Source organism: Diadema antillarum, unplaced genomic scaffold (assembly GCF_040938485.1).
Source record: "Diadema antillarum isolate AM-2024a unplaced genomic scaffold, OU_Dant_1.0 scf00000187, whole genome shotgun sequence".
Lineage (NCBI taxonomy): Eukaryota > Metazoa > Echinodermata > Echinoidea > Diadematoida > Diadematidae > Diadema > Diadema antillarum.
Genome location: NW_027271076.1, coordinates 55566 through 69339, shown reverse-complemented (window position 1 = coordinate 69339; position 13774 = coordinate 55566). Strand labels below are relative to the sequence as shown.

Sequence of the window (13774 nt, the reverse complement as noted above, 5' to 3'; positions counted from 1 at the left end):
AAATATCCTGTATTTTGTTTTATTTTCTTTGGGTTTTTAAGCATGTTTATCATCTCAAATTGACAAGAACGGAGATAACTTGTTTTGCAATTAAACTCTTTATAAATGCAAATCAAAGAAAGCAATTTTCATATATTGCTCGTCTGGTGTCTTGTTTTCTTCTAATTGTCGGTGCGTCTTCGTCGTCAGTAAGTTTTCGTTTGAACCTTCCTGTTTTTCGCTTTCAATAAGTCGACACGCTTTGTATTCTTTAGCTGTCGTATAAATTAGATTGCATTACGATATCCAACTTGTCAGCACTTTATCATGTTTATTCGTTCGAAAAAAAATAGAGCGAATTGCATCAGAATACTGCTGAATGAAACGTGGCAGAACAAACAAAAGACAATTAAACAAACAAAGAATCAAACACAGCTGCACAAGCAGCACAATAGTCATGTTCCCTGCGAAGCCATTTAACGTAGGATTTGAAAAGAATATCACATGAAAGGGTTAGAGTCCTAAAATGTTCATATTTCAAGCACGATCTTGGTTCCAACAAGGAGTAGCCATAGCACTTTCTGTCCCAAACCGACCCACGTATAGATAACAAGTAGAAAGTTTATAGGAAGAGAAGAACGAAAATGCAAGAGAGCAGTCAATAAAAAAGAAATATGAAGCTGTTTAGCAGTTAGATCAAGATTGATTGATTTAACAAGTTACTCATAATATTTTTAATTGTTTCTTCTTTTTTGTCCGTACTAAATAAAATGTTGTATGTGAATTTTTATGTACACGCTGTATGTCAAGTGAACACGTTTGAATGTCAGCTGCGCTGAAAAGCCCATTTGCCCTATCGTAGGAAATAACTGAATATGAATAAATAACTTATTTTTACGAGTATCACATCTATCATGATGGCCATTATATCTTAATGGCTGAGCGAATCTAAAAGTTTTGCACTAAAAAATGGCAAAAATTAACAATTTCCACGACATTTCTTTACAAAGATATCGGTTGTCTAATTTTGATAAAGAGAATGAATTTAAAACTTGCATAGACCAATTGGTAGAACCTGATCAAGGGTTGCTGTTAAAAAGAGAGCAAGCTTTGGTAGTTTAACAACTTCCTCTCCAAATAGACAAGATATCAAAAACAGTAGGGCCATCCCAACCGCATTTTCATGTATTTTATTTCTATTTTTCAATGTTGTAAATTACACTGTATTTTTTTTTTTGCGGAAAAAAATCAATCAATTAATCACAAACAGTATTGACAAATGTGATTGTGAGGTTACCATCAAATAGATCATTAATAAATCTTTCCAACAAACAGCATTCGTTAGATAAGAAATATTTTAAAGATATCATTAGAATTACTTTATCTACTTATTTTCTTTGATTGCCAACAGATCACATCTCAAATTAACATATAAATATAAGTTCATGTATTTTATCTATCTTTTTTTTGCATTACTTTAACTTTACACGTGATACCTGGCATTGGTGATGTTTAAAACGAAAATTAAGTAATCTTACAATTTCCGTCAAACCAAGTAATTAATAATCATATCCACAATTCGCCGCAATTTTCCATGTCGTCACCTTATCATTTTCAAAGCATTTCCAGGCTTGCCCCTTATTATCTGAAACTATCGATTTGTCCAAACTTGGACTTGAGCACACTCTCCATCTCAGCATAATATATCTACGACCTCGTGTACTTGAGTCTGGTTACCGTGACATCCCTTTGTTGTAGGCAGTGGCGGTTGTTATGGGTTTTTCAGAGTTTTGGTTTCTCTGCTCAAGGACCACAAAAGAGTCCACAAATCTAAACATGGAGCTGTCGATTTATGTACCGCGTGTAATAGTCATGATGTGAAATTATAAAAAAATCGCTAATAGGCTGCCCCCGTACCCCTCTAAATTCTTTTATCATCATTTTACCCGTAAGTCTCTCTCGCTCTACTTCTTCTCAATAAATAACTATTGTGACATGACATTATCAAATCAATGAACAATAAAACAAGTAATTCCAATTGGTATACTCGTCGCGGTGATCCTTCGTCTTATCAAGACAAGAAAGAAAAAAAAGAAAAATCGTGACGTCATAAGCAAAAGTGGTATTTTTCTGCTAATGACATCGATCTTCGCCAAGTTTAAAGCTAGGTCTCATATCGACATCTTAGCATTTGAAACATTGAAGTACTTAGCCAAGTTAAACACTCAGGAAAATATTTGGCTTTTAACTGAAGTTCCGATCTGAATGCCGGCTCTGCAGCCCCAAAGGAAAATGTCTCAATTTGACAACGCCTAAAACAGTACTCCGTTTCAAAGAATTCATTTGTGAGATTAGATTGTATTTCAGGTGCCGCTGAACGTTTTTTTTTTTTTCTTTTTTTTCAGACTGACGGTTGCACCTTCAGAAAATCATAGTGTTGTGTTTTCTTTCCCAATTTTTTCCCGGCTTTATCTTTATTTTTGTTTGTTATTAGAAGCAAAAAGATGCCTAACCGAAAAAAAAAACCATCAATAACAAACACCCGCCAAAGTTAACGCTTTTTATATATTGATCTTTAATTAAGCATCTCTTCACCATTGAGGGGAAAATGTTCCTCTGGTTTCCGCCAACTGTTTCTTCACTGGCAGGTTTCCAGCATGCCTTAAAAAAATATCTTGCAAAATTTGATACGATATTCAACTACAAGCAAATTCTATTAATGTCTGGTGATGTCATAAGAAAATTTGAATGCAGACATAGAAACGAGCAGTTTTCCTGATCTCCCGAACCCAGCATATAGCAGACATTCCTTGCAAAAATACGTAGTGGTTTTGAAATTTTCTTTTCGATTTACAATGGGACATGACATTATATATATTTACATGAAACACGACAACTAGAAAGAGATCTGATGAGGACATGTCCCGAGAAGTTACTCTAACAGGTAACTTGTGTCGGGATGCCCTGATACAATAATCAACAGTGTGAATAATTGATAAAGAATTATGTACATACACACATAAATACATAAAAGAAGATTGAAAAAAGAAAGAAAAAAAACAAGGTACAGTTCACAGACACCACAACGAAATAAAAAATATTGCACATGTACATATATTCATTTTGAAGGGGACAAAGTGTATACAAAGCACATATCTTATTATACTACCACAGCAAAAAATAATCCTAACTCAGTTGAAGATAATGTTATAGATACAGTATAACAGATACTGATACATAGGAATTTTTCTTACTATCGGAAAGTTCATTTGCAAGGAACTTATAATAAAGTCGCTGGCTTACCTTTTCCTTACGCTTGTCTGTCTGCTGTGATAGATGCGTTAGGATGTGCTTGACTCTCTCGAAGATGGATTACTTATACCGTACGATTTTCAATATTCTACTAATGTTTACTTATTAAAACAAAAGAAATCCCATGTGGCTCGCTTCTCACAGTCATATCATCTACTTCTTGGGCGTTATCACTGTGTTCGAATTTAAAGGTAAAGCTGCATGCGATTCACTCTCGCGCAGAAGATCGATTGACACTGCCATGGCCTGATCTGCATGTATTCGATTGTAAAACGATACCTAGCATGCGGACATTCTGTGAGATTGCAATAGCTACTGTCGGCCATAGCTGTCGGGTATTTCTTTTTTGTTGTTGTTGGTTTTTTTTTCTAATATATCGCATTTGTTTTTTGTTATACTCAATTAAAACTGTGTTACCACAGCTTTAAAGCGTTATTTCACACAATAAATTTCCTATTCATAATATGAGTCTATTTTAGAGAAAAAATCGACAGTTTCTGGAGGCATTTGGAAACTATATGATTTACCCTTAAGATATGAATGCAAATAATGAGACGCATTGTGTGGAGCAACAAGATAAGATTAGAAGTGCATTTTGCCACGCGTGCATTTGGGATGTAAAGACTTGCGAAACTCGGTGTCACTCAAATTCTCAAGGAGTCACATCATCATGGATATTTTTACAGAGCTGTTGCTAGGTGAATGCGCATGCGCTAACTTTGCGCATGTTCCTTTAATTTGCATGATAGTGCAGAAAAAAAGGAAAACGTCACAGCATTGGCAGATTGCCAAACTGAGCGTACAGTGGCCCCCGTGTAACCGGGAGGGGTCGGGCAACAAACTTTCCTCCCGTTTACAATCCACCATTGTACCTTCATGCTCAAGTTGGATTTCATAAGTAGAGCAAAATTAGATGTGTGAACGGGAGATGTTTCATCAAATGAGACATTTTAATGTTCATGCGTTTTCGAATTACTACTACTTTATGAACAATCACATGCAATACTCATCTATAGAGGAAATGATGATGTCATCACCGCACAACTGTTCCATCGGCTTGTCCTGAAAAAAAGGCCATAAATAATCTAAGTCACGTTTTGAGGCGATTATTCAGCAACCAGAATTTAAACCCCTTCCAACTTAAATTTCAGCATTGCTAGATCATTACAAGACTACCTTTTATTGATGCTAAGAGTGTCAATGACTGTTTTTGATTGATTTCATGTTGCACGACGGAGGAAACAGATTGTGTCGTGTACCTTGTATTAGGAGGTGCAACCGTACCTTTTGGTGAAGATAAAAACAGAGGGTGTGTCTATTTACCAGTGCAATTTCTTCATCCAATGTACACGTATCGTGCTGGTTCACTCAGAAGCAATGGGAACATTTTAACGCAAGTCGCAAATCCGTAAGATGTAGGGTGAGAAATTATGATGTATACATGTACCCCGACTAACATAACGATGTCATCAAAATGGAATGATAAACGATGGAATTGGTATCTTCTATACAGATTTTCTACCAATTTTCCAATTTTCGACCAATCAAAATAAAGTTCTATTCATCGTTGGATTAAAAAGTAATCTAATAGACCATGAGGAGGGACAAATCCAAATAAGATTATTAATTTTAAGCCTAATGAATTTAGTTTCTAAATCAATTAGACTAAAAATTGTAATCTTATGTGGATTTGTCCCTCCTCATGGTCTTATTAGATTATTTTTTAATCCAACGATTTTAGAGTGCAGCAAACCGGGCATTCTCATGGTGTAATGTAAGCAATATTAAAGGTCCTGTTTACCTTTGGGAGCAGTGATTTCAAAAATGATCAAGATATCACATTTCATGCATATGCATAGGTCTGTTGTACCACAAAACATCCTACCATATAAAATTTTCGCAATAAAGCCTAAAATAAAAGAAGATATCAGTATTGATTTTCTAACTAAACCGTAACTGAAGACGGTTGAGTCTTGACACATTTTTTTTTTTTGCTATTGTTCACATTTTGTATATTTAACAATACTTGACATCGACTTTACTGATTCAAATTTTTACAGTGGTTGTTTCTATCCCTAACTCATATTTCAAAACTGACTATTTTAAAGCAGTAGTAATGCTGGGTGCTTGTTTCATCTGCAAAATGGTAACTTATAAATGCCTTTAATGTATAATCTTGATTTCGCCCTATCTTCTGATACACTCTCTTAATGTCTGCGTATGAATCATACGTGCGATCATTTACTCACCATAGCAGAACTACGTCAAATCTATACGGTCGTGCAGTGTTCATGATGAATTAATCAGTATTATGATTGTCCTCATGGAGATGGTAAAAATTCTTCTTCCAATGATATACAAGCGAGGGCTAAAAGGCTTCAGGGGAGTGATGATCGAATTGCATAACATACTATGGCCGGTGCCACGTTTTCAAAAGTGGGCGGGAGGCCACTTCACAGACTTCTGCTGCCACTTCCGGGTTTCATCAGCTAACAAGCAAAACAAAAAACAGAAACACACACAAAAAAAGGTCTTCACCGCAACTTCTGTAGGGTGCTACTTCCGGTTTTCTTCAGCTGACAAGCAACAACAACAACAACAACAACAAAAGTCTTCAGCGCAAAAACAAGCCTTACCGCCCTCACACTTCTCACACTTCAAGGTTTCTATTTCTTTCTATATAGTGCCACTTACGCACTTTCGGGGTAAAAAAAAAAAAAAAAAAAAAAAAAAAAAAAATTGGGGGGCCCCAAAGTGGTGACACCTTATGTGTTCCTTTGTATGGTGCAAAGAAAAAGTGTGGGGAGGGGGCGAGCCCAGCCACTGCGCCTAAGTGTTAATTCAACAATGACACTACATGGTGTTGATTTTACATTGCTGGTATTAATTGGGTTAATTGGTGTCAATAGGAGACCACAACAATTGGTACTTTGGTGTAAATATGTTCAATTTTTTTTTCAAAATTAAGTAGGCATACATGTAGGCCTATTTAATCAACAGAAGAACAGGAACTAATTACCTATAATCAATTAAAAAAAAAATGAAGTAACATCCGGAGATGTTAATTCAACATCACAAAATTAATGTGTGTGTTTTTTTTTCTCTCGTCCTCTCTCTCTCTCTCTCTGTCTTCCTCTAAATCTCTTAATACTGTAGTATTTCAACAGTTTAGGTCTATTCCCTCCCCCTCCCCCTTTCCTCCCTGGTTCCCCCCCCTCCCCATCCCCATCCCCCATCCCTATCCCCCATCCCCCCCCCCCCCCACCCTCCCCATTCTCTCTTTGTGTCTCTTTATAGCATATCGCCAGCTCAGGCAATCAGCGCACACCTCTGACCATGCAAGGCCCACCATGCTACTCTACAGTGCGTATCAAAAAAAAAAAAAAAGAAGAAAAAAAAGACAATCCAACTTTGGAGGGCTACAATTTCGCTCTGTCGCAGAGGATCTCACACCGTCACATAAAAGTAATAATCATAGTCCTGCGCAGTGTTTTTTTTTTTTTACTATGTTTACTGGCCTAGAATCATTTGTTTTTACATGCTCTATAAACGTAACTTTCATATACTCTTCCCACTCTTCCCACCGTGGGAGGGGGTATTCCCCCCCCCCCCTCCTACACGACGTCGTACTCTCCCCGCCTCGGTCGCTTCGCTCCCACGCTGAGGATCTCACGCGTCCGTCAAACATAGTGTGCCCCGTCGAGATTTTGCCCCCGCCCCCGCCCCCCCCCCCCAAAAAAAAAGTAATTCGGGACGCTTGCAGACGCACTTGTTACAAACTGACATAAATGTAACCAGGTACGTCACGTGTAATGTATGCTTAGCAGCGCTATTCAGCTGGTTGTGTTACCGAGCATTTACGTTTATTTATAATGTATGATAGGGACCAAGGAACGTTTTTTTTTTTGTGATTGCGTGTTTGCTTGTTTGTTTGTTTGTTTGTTTGTTTGTTTGTTTTTTTCTATAAAGTAAAGGGAGGCTGCGGGCCAAGGATGTTATCCTCACTCCCTCTCCCTTTTTTAGGCAACTTCCCGAGAGACATGGATTCTGAGATCCCCCCCCCCCGATTTCCCCCAATTTCAAGTACAAAAAAAAAAAACAAGACATAATAACAATAAAAAAATCTTTGCAAATCTGATGACCAAATTAAACAAGCTGTTCAATTAATTAATAAGGAGACCGATCAGGAAAGAGCATAACTCTTTACAGTATTTTCGATGTTGTTAATTCTATTTATTAATTTTTATTCATCTATCTATCTACAGTATTCAGTTTAAATAGTTAGGTAAGTATAGGTAGTTATGTATGTATGTATGTATGTATGTATGTATATGTATATGTATGTGCTTATGTATTTATCTATTCATTTATTCATTGATTCATTTCTCTTCATTATCTATTTATTTATTTATTCATATTAATACCTTTTTTTCTTTTTGTTTTCTTTACGTAGGAGGATGGCATTTCTTGGGATTGTTTAAATAACATGGAGTTACTCTCCTTGTTCAGACCACGGAATCGCGGCTGCATAGACACTGCATCCAGCGCAAACGCTTGAGGGCGCTATACATTAATTTTTGTTCACATTTTTCCTTTCCTTATGAATCGCAGATCTGTGTCCGGCAGTCTCTCAAACATGGTAAGTTTGATTAAAAATTTTCCCAACTGGTAGTTATTTTTCCATATGAATATTTTTTAAGGTATTAGATTCTTCTTGTCTTGTTGCAGGTTCTTTTTATTAATAATATAAAGAGCAAGTTCATCAGGAGAAAGGAAGGAACAAGTTGCTCGTTTTCTACTTGACTCTTCAAGGTGTTGGAACCTACAGTAGATTCTACCATGCATTTTGAATGTTGGCAATCCAATGGTCTCATACACGCGGTTCCGGCATGGTATGGCCAGCCACAGGCTGGCCATGGGGGTCGCCCTCGCCGCGCCCTCGCCTCGTGCGTGCTGGCCGGTACACCTGCGCTGAAGAAGAAGTGATTCGTGAAAATGGCGTTTGTCTTTATCTTTGTTACCACGAAAGACAGGCTGGTTTCCAAAAAATGTGAATTGCATTTCTAAGCGTCGTGTACGTGGCGAGTCTTCTGGAAAATTACAAGTAGAACGTAAGAAATACAAGTGTGCTGGAGTTGGTTCTAACTTACTATCAATGCATTCGAGGCGAATACACAAAAAACAGCGAACAGTAGTCTACACGATACGAAACCGATCACGTGGCCGTGTCTCGTGGGGCTGAGTGCTGGCTGGGGCCTACTATCACTAGATTCTAGGGGTAGTAGGACTAATGCAGTATCAGGCAGTGCCAGTGCCAGAGTGGTGCAGTACGTGTGGGAAGCATGGAATTTTTCACACCTGCCAACGTAGGTAGGTCGTACCCTAGATATGATGACTAAGGTACTAATATAGATCTACTTGCATGCGCGCTCACGTGAGTTTTTCACCATGCACCAGTGCCACCAGCCTCATACAAGGCATATGATAATGAGATGGTTGATTGCTTGCCTCCGGAGCTCCAGTGCAGAGTCCAGAGACAAGTGAGTGTTCAGAAAGAAGAACTGCACAGTATGCGTGAGATTTGCTGCACATGGCAACATGCATGAAATTACATATCTGTGACGTGAGAGGAGTGTAATCAGGCATGCTTATCATAGGTGTTTTTCCCCCTGTGGCCTCCCACGGTAGGGAGCTTTTTCAATTTTTAGCTCTTAATGGTGTGATCAGGTGCATACTTCAGTGACTATTTTATAGTTATTTTGAAAGACAAAAAGGAAAGATACCTTCAATTGCAACTATCACTTTAATCTTTTGAGCTATGCCCATTATTATAGGCCCAAGTTGCAGACTTCGCCCAATGCGTGAGAAAAATGGGTGTCATGCGCGAGATCGTGAGGTGGCCCCTAAATGCTTGAGTCTCACGCAGAATGCGTGAGACTTGGTAGCTCTGTGTGAAATGATCTTGCTTAACATGACACTCATTCATTGTCATTTAATATTCAGTGATAACATTTTAAGGTTACAGAAAGGTATTGGTACATATTTAAATCCAACTCCCCTCCATGCTTGATACTTCCATATAATTCAACTTGTGTGCATGTACAGTCTAGCTTGTGCACATCTCTTGCTAAATTGGAATTAGCCGACCGCAGCCACTGTGATGAGTAATTGTCCGGAACAGGGTAAACTGGCATCTGATGCAGTAGTACTGGTGTCATTAGTACAAATAAATGCTTATGAACCAAATATGGAACAAATTTATAGATTTTCCTTGTATGTGTTGTTTGTGCAATCATTCACTCTCTCTTTATACTTAATAGTGAGAGTGACATTAGAGGGAGAGAACAAAAAAGGAAATAAACTTCAGTAATTATTTAAAGACAACAACCCAGGAGTACACTGCACTTTGGGGAATTGCTGGAGTCTTCCCACAGTTTAGGAGCACCAGAGACAGAGATTAAACCATGCTTTAGGTGAGAGACCTCTTGCTTTAAGGCCATTTTCTCAAAATGTCCCGCTTGAGCTTGAATTTCTCTTCCTCTACCTATAATGTGTCTCCCACTTGAGATGTCCCCCCCCCAAAAAAAAAAAAAAAAAAATGTGTATATATATATATATATAGGGAACCCTATATATATATTTTTTTTTTTTTTCAAACAAATTTGGGTTTATGTCAGGTTAATGTGTGTGTGTGTGGCACACATACACACACTATGCCTTCTGACCACATGAGCAAAGAGAGTTAAGGGTTTGGGACGAACACTAGGGCTTTCAATAGCTCAGTCGGTAGAGCACCGGTCTAGTAATCGGGAGGTCTCGGGTTCGAATCCCGATGAAAACCCATTTTCTTTGCTCAAAGTTTTCGCTATATACATATCAGTGAGAGTTATTTGTGGTTAAATGTCAAAACTGATAGAAAAGATGTACTGAGTATCACTATACTACAATGTAGAATCTTGTGTAAATTAATTTTATAATGCAGCTTGTTTCTTTTTATGGCAAGGTGTCGACAGTATCGAGAAATTAAAGCTAGCCCATTTATTTTGCCCTTCCATCCCACCCCCCACCATTTTTTGTTTTAATTTGTATTTGTTTCATTTTTCTTTCTTTTCCCAGGACACACCAACAAAGAGAAGAAGTCTTCCACTGCTCAACACAGCGATCAATGAATCTGGTATTAAAGATTATAATTGAATTTGGAGGCATGTGATTTGTGATCTACAATATTTCGGTAATTTGCTTGCTTACTTACCAAGATCTGGGAAGAATTGAAGAAAACTGCCAAGTTTCAACCCCCCCCCCCCCCCCCCCAACCCAAAAAAAAGAAAGAAAAAGCATTGGATAGTTTGCTTGGTATGATCAAAGTTGTTCTACCCTTAGATACTTTGAGTTCCAAATATTAAGTGGAGGTGTCGTGGCTGAGTTGATAAGAGCCCTCGTCTGTGAACGACATGAGTGTGGTATGGTTCATGGATTTGAGCCCATGCCAAGCCCGACACGTTTGCCCTTCAGCAAGGCACTTTGTCCGGTAGGATGAGAAAGCTTATGTTGGTTGATCAGCATGTGCGCGCCTGTAAACTGGCTGCGACTGGCTGGAATGCTCCCCAGGGAGTGGAGATTGAGCACTGCCAGTACTGGTTAGAAATAATGTTTCCAGTGACCAGGGTAATAATAATCTGTAAAGCACATTGAGATACGGTACTTAAAGTACCCATGGTAGTGTGAAATGCGCAAACGCCATTTTTTATCATTATTATTATTATTCTAGTATCTGTGCTGTGTACATCACTGCCCCACATTTATCTATCCCTAGTGCCGGGTTTACATTGAATACTTGCCACTGAAAACGCTCCTTGTTGCCAGCTAGCTATGTGTGTGAGAGTTTTAATCTGATTATTGTTTGAGTTATCATGAACAGAACCTTGCACTCTTCAGTGTGCAAGCAGCCATACAGTTAGTACATTTTGATTGTAGCATGCTATGGGTTAACACATTCTATGAGGCATGTACCTATCACTGAACTGTGAAATGCATGTTTCTAATGATTCCTTTCCCTCTATTTTGCAGAAACAGCCTTGCCTAAAAAGCCCAAAGCAAAGAAGAAGAAAAATACTGAAGGTTTGTGTGCTTGCTGTAATTCATCTAACAATATATCTCTGTAGAAACGTAATGACTTCAAGACATGGACTGACTTTGCAGTTATTGTACATAGCTTTGACAAGCAGTCTCAAAGAAAAAGTTGTGGGAAATGTGCTGAAACTGTGTTTGGTATTGTTGTTACATTTATAAGACTTTTGAAGCCTCGTTTCTAGTGAAACGCAGTTTTGAATCACACTTCCACAATGCGTTTCAAAACCATGTTTCAAAGTCATGTTTGTAATCACAACTACCACTTATGGTAAAATGTAAATCACAAAACATGGTTTCAAAATGTTTCTAACCTGAAAAGTTGACTCGTTTATATTGTGATTTGTGACTGTAAGCAACCTATTGTTCTTATGGCATCTACAGTTTTCATTTTTAGCAATCAGAACAAACTATTGAGTGGTATTTATTTTTTTTTGGGGGGGGGGGGGGGAGGGGGGCAGAAGGGGTAAGATTTCCTTTGTGTGTGTGTGTGTGTGTGTGTGTGTGTGTTTCTTTCCATACTATATTAGTGACCGCCAACAGCCACCCTTTTTGAAGTGAAAGGTGGAAAACAGTATTTGGTGTTTGGTATGATAATGCATGGAAGAGGAAGTGCAAATTGACACTCGGCCAACAAGATCAAATCATATATTTTTCCTAAGTTTTCACTGCTCTGACCTGTGTGAATTGTTCATTTGTGTCATAGACATATTGATCTCTAGAACGGCTTAAAATAGTGTCCCAGTGGTTATACTGTTCGTCCTATGTTTTCTTGTCATTTCATACACAAGGCACAGTGGACGTTAGTGACTCACAGGTCTCCAATGTCAGTAAACTAAAAGGGACAATGTCTGAGAGTACTGAGGTCAGAGGTCAAACAACAGCAAGCACAGAAGACATTGCCAATGCAGCTGCTGGCGGGACCAAGAAGAAGAAAAAGAAGCGCAAACCACCTGACATGGTTGATGGAGAAGGTAAAATTACGTAAACTTAATTCACAAGCGAACATTGATTCAATACATACCTCCTGGCTATTTTTTTTTTTTTTTTTTTCATGAAGGCCTACATGTGCCTGTACATGAAGGGTGCTGAAAACATTTAAGATGCCCATTTTGCAATAGGATGGACTCATGTTACTTATGTAATTATTTCCCTAAATACGACTGACATTTGGCAAAGATGAGCAATCTGACGTAGAGATTGTGTAATGCATCAAATACAAGGTAATTCATGATTATTTTGAACATTTGTTGAGCCGGTGACCTGAAAGTTAAAACCATGTATGTGACTCATTGGTCTTGGAGCGAAGAAGTGCAACGCATATTTTTCGACGTGTCAGAAACTGTTGCAATGGTGACAACATCTGACAAGTGTAAAGTCATTGTTTATTTGTTTTGCTTTGTACTTTCTCTGTTTTGATTTGTAAATACTGTAGATTTTTTGTATTTTGTTACAATTGTTGAAGCGCTTTGTGTCTGTTTAGAAAAAGCGCTATGTAAATATTGGTTATTATTATTATTATTATCATTATTATTATTATTATTATTATTATTATTATTATTATTATTATTATTATTGTTATTATTATTATTATTATTATTATTATTATTATTATTATTATTATTATTATTATTATTATATTAAAGTCCTTAAATCCCAAAATACCTGCTCTCCTATTCATCCAATTAAACTTAGGTCAAGGAAGGTGAACATTCAACACATTTGTGACAAAGTTGTCATTTTAATATTTTGCCAATTTTGTGAAAATGTAATCACACATTGTCCACATGTACTTTAGACCTATTAGGAGAATCATGCATTATGGTGGGGGCATACCAGTCGCCTTAGCGACATTTCTAGTTGCCATTGATTTCTGAGATACCATTAATCATAAAGTTACCGTAGTTTCTTATGCTATGGGGCCCTGGTCCTGTCTTAGTGGGAATTTTGTATGTAGTGATGTCAGCAATGATGACTTTTATTCCAATCATTCGCAGTTTCCACCATAAGGACTTCACTGTCCTCGTGATGGCCTGAAGTTCCTTCCTTGGATGTCTGAGCTGATACCAATAATTATGCCGGCTCCAAGATGGTTGTCTCAATCCCCCTTCCTCACTTTCAATGCTCTTTCAATATTTTCTGTTTTCTCACAACAGGTGAAGACAATTCAACTCCAGCCATTGAAAATCTGAAAGCTTCGCCGGGTGCTGCAAGAAGGAAACGAGGTGACAGTGCTGTAACTGTACGGAAAATATCAATCGTGTTTCGTCTAAACCATGAAAGAAGCCTTTCTTTCATGGTATTGCAACCAAATGAGGTCAAATAGTATACTGTATACACTATGTATTTCGCATAG

At 37.8% G+C, this 13774-nt stretch overlaps 1 non-coding gene across 1 annotated transcript; it reads left to right on the top strand.

The window, feature by feature from the left end:
- Positions 1–13381: 13381 nt before the first annotated feature.
- On the top strand, positions 13382–13481 carry LOC139723375 (small nucleolar RNA SNORD14). The gene has a single exon (XR_011710347.1). It is a non-coding gene; the product is annotated as a small nucleolar RNA SNORD14 (small nucleolar RNA).
- The last annotated feature ends 293 nt before the right edge of the window (positions 13482–13774 follow it).